The following is an 11625-nucleotide window of genomic DNA, read 5'->3' as shown; positions in this document are numbered from 1 at the left end:
GGCTGTCATAAAATCATGGCATGATTAAGCTAGAAGAATCCAGACACTTTAAAAGTGATCCAGTCCTTGGGCTTCCCTGGTGGCGCAGTGGTTGAGAGTCCGCCTGCCGATGCAGGGGATGCGGGTTCGTGCCCCAGTCCGGGAAGATCCCACATGCCACGGAGTGGCTGGGCCCGTGAGCCATGGCCAATGAGCCTGCGCGTCCGGAGCCTGTGCTCCGCAGCGGGAGAGGCCACAGCAGTGAGAGGCCCGCGTACTGAAAAAAAAAAAAAAAAAAAAAAAAAACAAACTGATCCAGTCCAAAAATATTCAGTCTCTGTTCCTCATATATATGGATTATATAATCTATATAATCTTGGATTATAAAGTGGGAGGGTAGATATTTTAGGACCCTTCTCCTACTTGATAAGAAAAGATCTATTTTAGCTGTTTTGTCTATTGGCCTCTCATGTAATGTTTCATGACATAAAATGGTTGGAGCATCTTTGATTTTACTAAAATTATTCTCTCTCTCTCTTTTTTTTTTTAACAGACGAGGAAAATGAGGCCCTGAGATGTGGTGTGACTTATTTCTACACTACCAACATGTAGGTTAGACTTGGGATTCCTGGCTTCTGTACTCGATTAGGTTTCCTATACAACAAATTGCCACAGACCTAGTGGCTTAAAGCAACGCACATTATCTCAAAGTGTCTGTAGGACAGAAGTTCGGGAATGGCTTAGCTGGGTCCTCGGCAAGTCTGCAATTAAGGTGTTGTCCAAGGCTTCATTCTCATCTGGAGGCTCAACTGGAGAACGGTCTACTTTCAGGATCACTCAGATTATGGCAAAATTCACTTCTTTATGGCAGTAAAATTCAGGTCAGCTTGCTTCTTTGACCAGTAATAGGCAGTGAGAGACCCTAGCAAGAGAGGTGCTACACTTATGTAATCATGTATTTACCATCGCCTTTCGCACGTTCAACTGATTAGAAGCAAATCACCGTTTTGCCCACACTCAGGGAAGAGGATTATACAAAGACATGAAGACCTGAAGGTGGGGTCATGGAAGCCACCTTAAAACCTGTCCACCACCAGTACAATAACTGTTTTAGCTGCCAAAATATTAGTAGGTGAGAAGGACACTACAGTGGTTTAAAATCTGTCTAATGTTCAAAAAAGTATTCTCTCCTTTTACTCTACTCCCTTGAATCTGGACTGGACTTGGTAATTTATTTCTAATAAACTAGAAGATGGTGGAAGAGATGATGTGTGACTTCTGAGACAAAAGGCATTGTGATCTTTGCTCTCTTTCTTCGATGATTCACTCTGGGGGAAAACAGCTGTTACGTCACAAGGACATTAAAGCAGGCCGGAGGAGTGGTCCATGTGGCAAGGAACTGAGTAACCCTGTCGAAAACCAGAAAAAGGTTTCTGCCAACAGCTATATGAGAGCGAGCCCTCCGCTGACAGTCACGTGAGTCAGTCGTTTCAGAAGAGGATTCTTGAGCCCCAGTCGAGCTGTTAGATTTCTGCAGCCCCAGCCAGTACACCCTCCTGAGAGAAGCAGAGCCAGACCACTCAGTGGAGCCTCTCCCGAATTCCTGAGCCACCAAAACTGTAAGATCCATAAATTTTTTTACTTTAAGTTACTAAGTTTAGGGGTAACTTGTTACTCAGTTAATAGAGAATTAATATAGATACGAAGTGCTTTACTGTCTGATTTCACATCAATCAAGGAACCTCCCTACTGTGCATAACGGGAGACTGTTTCTGACAGACTTTTTTATATTTATGAAAATCCTTACAAAATCTTCTGCTTATTTTCCCCTATAAAAGGACACCAACCCAAGATATAAATGTCCACTTTTGTTAGCATCTAAGAATTCTTTTCAGAAAAAAACGAAATGTCCATGCTCTGTCCTAAAGCATTGATTGAAGGGGTAATTTCCCCTGGAAAAGGCTGTGCTGTAGTCAACATTCACATCTCAGAGCTGACATAACCCTTTTCCACTCCGTATTCTAGAGGGTTTCCAGCAGCTAAATCAACACATTTCTGCAGAGAAATGTTCCAAAGATAAAGTAAGAAAGATGAGGACACTTGTTCTTAGACTCTTCCAGGTGAGTGAAGCCTCAGGGTGGATTCAAGTGAATTTGCTCGGAGGCTTTATTCAGAGAAAACAGTCAAAAGATCAACCCTTCATGGGGGTTATAACCTTAAGAAACTTTAAAGAAATGGCTTGTCTCTCCCTCCAGCTGTGAGCATAGGAACAAAGCAACAGAAAAGTTTATCAAAAAAGTTTCTAAAATTTATTTATTTATTTTTGCCTGTGTTGGGTCTTCGTTGCTGCGCGCGGGCATTTCTCTAGTTGTGGCGAGCTGGGGCTACTCTTCGTTGCGGTGCACGGGCTTCTCATTGCAGTGGATTCCCTTGTTGCAGAGCACGGGCTCTAGGCACACGGGCTTCAGTAGTTGTGGCTCGTGGGCTCAGTAGTTGTGGCTCAGGGCCTCTAGAGCGCAGGCCCAGTAGTTGTGACGCACGGACTTAGTTGCTCCATGGCATGTGGGATCTTCCTGGACCAGGGCTCAAATCCCTGTCCCCTGAAGTGGCAGGCGGATTCTTAACCACTGCGCCACCAGGGAAGTCCCAAGTTTATCAAATTGAATTGATTTTCTTAACAGGACTGAAATAATCTGGTCTAAGTGAAAAAATAGACTTCCTTCGTTAGGGCTGAATTTAAAAGGGCAGACTTTTTTGGTATCAAAATAACTGGCTTTACCATTGGATGTTAGCTCTGCGTGGCAATTATTCTTTACTTCTTTACTCCTCGGATCCTCTTGTGTTCCTTTTTATCTGCCATGCGTTACACTTTTATAATTAGGAGCTGATTAAGCCATGGTAGACTATTTTTACTTTTTCACTTCAAAAATTATTGTAGAATGCTTTTTTCCCCAATTGTCTATTTCACAAATAGCCTGATTATTGGTATTGGTGTTTCAGTGGTGAGTGAAATCAACTAATGTATAGTCCATGGTGGAGGAAGCAAAATGCCTATTGGGTTAATTTAATCCATATTAAATTGTGATATTTGTGCCTTAAAGGGGTAAATTTAACAAGGCCTAGATTTAATGTATCAAGTATACTGACGTAGGTAAATAACAGCATGGAGCCTGATGCATCAGAGTTGGAAGTGTAATGAGATCAGTAGGCAAGCCCTCCATAAAATTACTTGGGGCGTAGGAGAATCCAGACATAGCAATTATACTTAGCAAGAAGAAGCAGTTCTAGAGTGTGAAGCAATTAGTCAGATTTACAGTCTCAGAGGAGAGAAGGGAAAATTACTTAAGGTAAACTCAGAAGCATCTTAAATCATCGTTACACTGTATTGATCTCAGTTGAAAGTGACTGGCTAGAAATGCTTGGTTTATCTTTACCATTAAATATTTCCATGGTGTTTGACTAACACCAAGAATATATAGCCTGGCATTTGAACTATAGTGAATTATAAGCACCTAGGCTTTTGCTGTGTGTGCATGTCTTTTGGAAGAAGAGTCTCAGAACATTTAAGAGAGTTGATGTTCATCTATAAGCTAGTTGTATTTTTTAACATTCCTGATAATACACCAGAGTAAAGGGTGGGCAAGTACATTTAAAGAGAATGGAGAAGTATACGTGGCAGTGGTTTTAAGTGAGAAATAGGCTGCACTATATTAACTGGTTTTATATCAATACATGTCATTGTCCATTTACTTATTAAATGGTGCTTATTATTAAGTGTATAAGTGTAAGGAGAGTGATTTTAAAAAGCCGTGGTCCCTGTAGAATCTCTCTCTCCCTTTACCATTTCCCAGAAAGGGATGGTTGATGGGGAAGGAAAATCTGAGTTTTAAAAGCTTCCAGGATTTGGGTCTTTATATTGCTAAAGGTGAACACTAGGGTTTACACCTCTTTGATATTTTTTTTTAATTTTTTTTTTTTGCGGTACGCGAGCCTATCACTGTTGTGGCCTCTCCCGTTGCGGAGCACAGGCTCTGGACGCGCAGGCTCAGCGGCCATGGCTCACGGGTCCAGCCGCTCTGCAGCATGTGGGATCGTCCCGGACTGGGGCACGAACCCGTGTCCCCTGCATCAGCAGGTGGACTCTCAACCACTGTGTCACCAGGGAAGCCCCTCTCTGATATTTTTTGTATTCATGTTTGGGAAACACTTTAATGAGTCCTCATTTATGAAAATAGAAGGTATTAGAAACAATAAGAAAAATGCAAAGGTTTTTTTGTTCACACATATTGATGCAAAAATCTTAAAGTTACCTAGTAGCATCCAGCAGCACATGAGAAAACAATACATCATTACCAAGTAGGCTTCTTTCCAGAAGTCTAAGGATGGCTCAGTTTTAGGCAGCTTGGACGGTATTTAATAGACCAAATGTGAATCCAAAAGATCATTGTCCGTGGATATTGAGATAGCTTTAATATAAAACTCTACACCCATTCTTCACGGTGTGCTGGATATATTATATTTGCTCTCCCAGGTCATTCTTCACTCTGCTCTCTGCCCCAGGAGGCTGGCCTGTATGGATTCCATCAAAGGGCTGTTTCAATCTCTGGGGTCTAGCTGGGTTCAGGAGGAGCTCATGCAGTGAGAAGAGACTGAGGTCAGAGTATTTAGTGCCTGTTTTCCTCTCTGAAGCAATGCGTCCAGCTACTTGTGTGCCTCAGAAAAATGTCCCTGCGACCCCGAAGTTGGCTTTTCTATATGACTTTCTCCTTCTGTGTTCTGGACAGTGCTTCATTTCCTTGTCCCTTCTATCCTTGGAATAATCCCAGTTTTATTGAAATAGGCTTTGAGGTTCCTTGATACTCCAGCCTCACCTTAATAAATAGTCCCTTTGTTAAAATAAAATTACCCTAATTTCAGTATGCCACCTGTTTTCCTTGTGTGACCTTGATCGGTTCATATGGGAAACTTCCTTAACATGATCAAACATTGTGGTATATCAATAAAGTAAACAGACAAAGAAGGAACGTATCTGGTCTTTTGTCTGAGGTTCCTGGCACAGAGCTGCAAAAACCCTTGGAATTGCCTGAGTGATAGGAGTGTCTTTGTTATGCTAATGGAGTGACTCACGGTGGGTCCCTAGGTAGCTTCAGGATGGGGTCTGGTCCGCGACCAAGACCAAGCACATGATTAAAGGGTTGGGGACTCTGAGGTAGCCTGACAATGTAGGAAGCAGAGAGGGACTGGAGATTGAGTTCAATCACATGGTCAATGACTTAATCATTCATGCCTAAGTTATGAAACCCTGATTAGAAGCTCTGTGGAACTTCCTGACTGGAGAGTACATTAATGTGCCTGGAGGGTGACATGCCCTGACTCCATGTGGAGGTGGCATGGGGACTCTGCATTCCCTTCCAGTACTTCACCCTATGAGTATCCTTTGTAACAAAGCTGTAATTCTAAGTAGTCATTCTACTTAGAATGTGAGTCATTCTAGTGAATTATCAAAGCTGAGGGGGTTATGGGAGCCCTCCAACTTAACAGTCAGTTAGTTGGAAGTCCAGGTTGCCTGGCAACCCCCTAAAATGCAGCTGGCATCTGATGCAAGCACAGTCCTGAGAAGGCTTAAGCCCTTAAACTTGTGGGGTCTGATGCTAACTCCTGGTACTTAGGGTTAGAATTGTATTGCAGTACATCCAGTTGTGATGGAAGTGAAACAGAACAAACATATACCCAATCAGGAGACAGCATCATGTTTAATGGTAAAACTTCAAAAATATTTCTACAAGATGGGGATATCCACTATCATATTAATATTTTCATTTTTAGTAATACAAATTTATTAAGGCTGTGAATTTTCACAGAGTAAAACATTGGTTTTGCTGAATCTTGTAAGTTCTAATATGTTCCATACTTATTTTTACGAAATACTCTTTCTCTTCCCTGGAACACTCTTTTGGTTTTACCAGAATTTGTGTCTCCCGAAGTGGGATTCCTAAGACCCCCCAGTAAACCCTTTTCTTATTTGTAGCCTTCTGTGTTTCTTCTTGGTCGACAATAGGTTACCTTAGGGTTTGCTCTTGGTGTTGTACAATCTATGGTATCGGACAAATGTGTAATGACATATATCTATTACTGTAGCATCACATGGGGTGTTTTCATTGCCCTAAAAATCCTCTGTGCTCTGCCTATTCATCCCTCCATCTAACCATAACCTTGGCAACTCTGATCTTTGTCGATTGTAGAGTTTTTTGTTTTTGTTTTTGTTTTTTGGGGGGTGGGCGTGGGGTAGGGTTAAATGAAATGATGAAATGTTTACCAAATCCAAAGCAGTGCGCCAGGCACATAGCAAATGGTCAAAAAATTTCAGCTTCTTCCTTTTTCTCAATTTCCTAAATATACTCTGAGATCTGGCTTTTATTTACAGACATTTAAAGGCTACTCTGTTTTTTTAGATTCTCTTTATATAAGGACTCAATTATGGAAAATGACTTTTATTATATTTAGCCTATATGAGAAACTAAGAAATAATTTACTGGGTGTAAAGTTGGGTAGAAATGGATGTCTTTTTAAAGTTCCCTAACTATAAATCAAATTTATTCCTGGACAGCTATTAGTGATGTTAAAAAACAAAATTCTACGGAATAAATTTGAAGTTCTAATTAACTTTATTCAGTGATTTATGAATCAGGCAGCATTCCGTCTAACAACTAGAAGCGAGCTCTGAGGGGTTATACAAAATGAATTTATAGAAAGGAGGGTGGGGCAGGAAGTCACTATTACAAAAAACAAAGTTATTTTGGGCAAGAAATCTTTTCGGGGGAACCCAAGGGCAAGCGTTTTATCATGCAGATTGCCTCTTCTTCCTCTGGGGGGAGATAGAGGGCCCATGTGACAGATTACCTTACTGGTGCTGCCCAGAAAATTCCAGATTGGTTAATTAAGATTGCATTTCTGAGGGGCTTCCCTGGTGGCGCAGTGGTTGAGAGTCCACCTGCAGATGCAGGGAACACGGGTTCGTGCCCCGGTCCGGGAGGATCCAGCGTGGCGCGGAGCGGCTGGGCCCGTGAGCCATGGCCGCTGAGCCTGCATGTCCAGAGCCTGAGCTCCGCAACGGAAGAAGCCACAGCAGTGAGAGGCCCGCGTACCGCAAAAAAAAAAAAAAAAAGATTACATTTCTGGTGAAGGTCGAAACTACAGTTGGGTAAGGTATTAAATGTAGTTTCGGCATCATGGGCTTTAGCACAAGTGACACCATTTTAGGTCTGTGGTTTTTCGCTTTAACAGTGCTATTCTTCAATTTGAGAAGTATATTTACAGAATTTCAACATTTATGGGATGAATACATTGTTATAAATTCACTCTGAGGTATAATGCTTCTCAGATTTTGAAGTTTAAGCTTTTTTTTTTTTTTTTTTGTCAGCATCAAGTCTTTGATTTTGCTACTAGCAAAATGGTCTGGATTATCATACTCAAAGCCTGGATACTGCTGGCAAGGCAAACTGTGGTGAGTACTTTTCGAATCAAATATTCCTGATTTGATGTGCTAATAACCACAGTCAGTCCCTGGCAAAAGGCAAAATTTGTTTCAGTTCATTTTGTACTTTTATTCTTTTTTGGTAGCAAACCTTATACTCTTTTTCAAACAGGTTTATTTTGCCTTATTCTTACTTTCATTGTGATTAAACATGTTTATTCTAAAGCATAAATTCACTAGGCAGTGCATACAAGGAGATATTCATTTTATTCCTATGCAAATTTGTCTTTTTGGCAAAATAGAGTTCTTTCTGGTATTTGGGCCATGTAGGCCAAGTATCATATTGTTCTTTCTTGTAGCAGGAAAATAGATGCACATATTTTCTATAGTGAATTTTCATTGAGTTCACTGAAATCAACTGCTGTACATTTCTGTTTAACAATTTGGAACTTTAAAAGTGCTTTCATGATTTATCTTCTTAATAACTGTGTAAGATAGACAGGGTAGGTAGCGTTGTTGGTATTGTATAAAGAAATTGCAAAATAAAGACTCTGAATAACATATCCAGACTCTAGGAGCTGGAGGATGGGTTGAAAACCCAGTCTTTGGCCTTTTGGCACAATGATTTCTCTGCTAACCACTACGCCTCTCTAATTATAACTCAACTAAACTTAGTGACTGTTTATGTCAGAGAAGTTGGGGATATGTGGTTATGTATATTAATTCTGGCATGTCAAATCATAGGGTTGTTTGGCTTTTTTTTACTACCCATAGTTGTAGCGAGTTGTGAGAGGTGAGCTTATAATTCTAGCTTTTGCTGTTATAGTAACTGATGACTGTTGACTCACAGCCAGGTTCATTTGCTTAGAACTATTTATTTGGTAAGCGGATTTGTCTTGGGCCATGCCGGCCAGTGTCAGGTAATACAAGATGACTGGACTAGAATGCATCAGAATTTTGTAATTGGAGTTTGTCTAAACAAAAATAATGAAACAAAGTTAGAATGTTCCCAGCCCTACTGATATATTATTGTATTCCCAAGAATTTAAGTCAGAAACCAGAAGAAATCTTTCTCTCCAATAAAAGTATGCGGATCCAAGTAATTTCTTGTCACATTTTCCTGGTATAGGTATTGACAAAAAAGGAATCATTATTCATTGAATAGCATGTGCTTGTTCCTTTACTGCCCAGCTCTTTTAAGCCTATCAAATCTGCAAAGTCTATATTATTGTCCCATTTGACAGATGAGAACATTGAGACTCAGGGAGATCAATTGCCAGTAAGGACAGAACTCAAATTTGAATAGTGTTCTCAAACCAAAGTTCATGCTTTTTCTATTCTCCCAACAATCCTCTCTCACAAACAAATGTCTACAATTTCTGTAATCTCAAAATGTTTGTATTTACAAATCTTATCCCTAAGAGATAATCATTTCTTAAGTAAATTAGACGTTTTTATTTGCCTGAGTAACCAGAAGAACTTTTTCAAAAAGGGAGATAAATTGTAGATTAAAATATGTTCCTTAAACCATTTTGATAATGTCAGACCATATTAAATAATTGCAGATAATTTAAACCCCATGCTTAACCTAAGTTTGATTTGGAGGTCAGGAATTCCTCTGATAAACTACAGTAGTTGTCCCTGGAGTATAAAAAATTATTTTGCATAAGGGAGGGAATTCAGCAGGGTTAGTGAAAATTTGCCAGCATAAAAATTTAGAAGGCATTGACCTGTGTAGCTACATGTGAAGTAGACAGATTTAGTGTATAAAAGATTTGTGTGTTCTACTTATAAATTTTAATTACCATGCACATGATAAAAAGACTCCTAATACTGTAATTTAAAAACCTACATAGATTTATTTTCCCAGAAAAAAATCTTTATGATTAATTGCATGTAACACCTCTAAGAGATCCTCAGTACTTTGCCTCAGTGTACAAAGTTTTTGTTAAAAAAAAAAGTATAATAACTCATTAAGGATTCATTTTGAATACTGTGTTGCATTTTAAATACTGTTTGGTAAATTCTAGGTTTGACAGTAGTGAAATGATTTAGTTTGGAGTGGGCTCTTCGTCATGCTGAAGGACTGTAGTAAATCAGTTCTATGAAAAACAATTTGAGTGTACTTCACTCTACTAGCTCTAGGACATTCAAAAGCAGTTAAGCCTTTGTTTTACCTCAAAAAAGAATGTTTAATTCATTAGAACAGGTAGAAAAAAACACACTTATGCTTTTTCTTGGTATTTTACTTGAAGATTAATCTTTTTTTTCACCACTGGATCTGTACAAAAACAAATTTATTTGAAAGGAACTAACTGTCATGTGGTATGTGGGTCTTAGTTTTCTTAAAGTGAATAGGAAATGTCTGGGGCCTAAACAATATTTCAGTTTGAGGGTAATGTGTTTTCTGGTTTCTACTCTGTCAGATTCTCACCCTGGTCTCCAGGGAGGCAAGAAAAGATTGTCTATATGACATATTTTGCCTAAAGCAAGTCCTGAAACTAGGATTCATATTATTCATGTGACTGAGTGTTGATTTCCATAGATTTGCCAAGGCTCAGAATACAATCCATTTTCTCAAAAAATGTTAACACCTCTCTTTTACAAATGAAGTTGTATTTTGTACAAAGTAATGACGGAAAATGGGGAAATAAAGAATGTTTGACTTTGAAACATTTTTTACACATTAAACTACATAGAATCAGGCTTTTAAATGGGCTTGATTTTTTTTTAACTTATTTATTTTTGGAGGTATTGGAAAATTTAGGACTCTGAACACCCTTTTCTGGCCAGATGGAAAGAAACAGCAACAACAATAACAACAACAAAAAAACAAAACCACGTATATAGAAAAATTACTTAGAAATCATGAGGTCTTGTCTCTTTTCAATATCTGAATCAAAATAGTAAAATATAAACTTAGTCTGATAAAGTAAATGAAATATGACTTATTCCATTCCAGATGTTAGTTGCCACTGATAAAAATCTTCTTGAGGGCTTCCCTGGTGGCGCAGTGGTTGAGAGTCCGCCTGCCGATGCAGGGGACACGGATTCGTGCCCCGGTCCGGGAAGATCCCACATGCCGCAGAGCGGCTGGGCCCATGAGCCATGGCCGCTGAGCCTGCGCGTCCAGAGCCTGTGCTCCGCAGCGGGAGAGGCCACAGCAGTGAGAGGCCCGCGTACCGCAAAAAACAAAAACAAAACAAAACAAAAAAATCTTCTTGAATTGCTGACTGATCTTGCAGAGATGTAAAATCCATGGACTCAGTTGATAAAGATTAATGATGGTATTATAGTTTTCAGAGATTAACAGAAGATCATAATCATATTTTGCTATATGGGGAAGCTTTTTAAAAATAGGGAATATCCCATAATTGCATTCCAAACATAGTAAGTATAAGAACAGACAGTTTTTGTTGTTGTATTTCTTCTTCAAATCCAGGGATAAAATAATAGAAAAGTTCTATGAGGTCATGGAAAAGTTTCTACTCTAGAATTAGGTAAAAAACAAAATAAGTATCCAATATGATTTATCTGTAGTATAGACAGGAATTACTTTTACACTACACTATTCATTCTCCAAGGCCTAGTCACTTTGTTGAATTTTTCTGTAATGACTATTACAACTATAATTGCCCTTTATATTGAGAAAAGTCACATCATAATCCCCCTAACAACCTCCCAAACCAATTCCTTGACCTGAATTTCCCATAACTGTTAACATCATTACCAATGGACCACCCTTGACATACTGGAATACCTTTTATAACAATTCTTAAGTTTCATCCTCTATATTCCATAAAATGCCAATTTATGAATATTCTACCTACACAACACCTTCTTAATCCACCTTATTTCCCCCATATTCATTGCCATTACCCTTGTGGAAGTGTAAGTTAAGTTAATTCAGATTTTTTCTATAGGAAAAATGAACTTCTTCCACCTTTTAGAATTTAAATATCTCACTACCACCATCCCCAAACACACAAATATCAACTCACTCAGAGTTTCAGGATTAAACCCTTCTTGCTGTAGAGCAAAGATAAATAGTTATTTGCTGAATTGGTTCTAATGGACCATCAGAGTCAATTAAGAAAGAACTAGTGGAGAGGATTTTTGCATAGCAGCTAGAAGGGAGGGAAAAAAGTGCTTGAAAAAGCAAGAAGGAAAGT

The 11625-nt window shown here is 39.1% G+C and overlaps 1 long non-coding RNA gene across 2 annotated transcripts in view; it reads left to right on the top strand.

Moving 5' to 3' along the window:
• The first annotated feature begins 559 nt into the window (after positions 1-559).
• Positions 560-11625, top strand: part of LOC117308849 (uncharacterized) — a 123605-nt gene continuing 112539 nt past the window's right edge. For both annotated transcript variants that reach the window (XR_012327478.1, XR_004523094.2), the window contains exons 1-2: positions 560-1598; positions 7400-7483. This is a non-coding gene — a long non-coding RNA (uncharacterized lncRNA). The remainder of the gene's footprint in view (positions 1599-7399; positions 7484-11625) is intronic.

Source organism: Tursiops truncatus, chromosome 18 (genome assembly GCF_011762595.2).
Source record: "Tursiops truncatus isolate mTurTru1 chromosome 18, mTurTru1.mat.Y, whole genome shotgun sequence".
NCBI lineage: Eukaryota > Metazoa > Chordata > Mammalia > Artiodactyla > Delphinidae > Tursiops > Tursiops truncatus.
The sequence above is the reverse complement of the archived record's forward strand: the minus strand, read 5'-3'. Positions and strand labels throughout refer to the sequence as shown.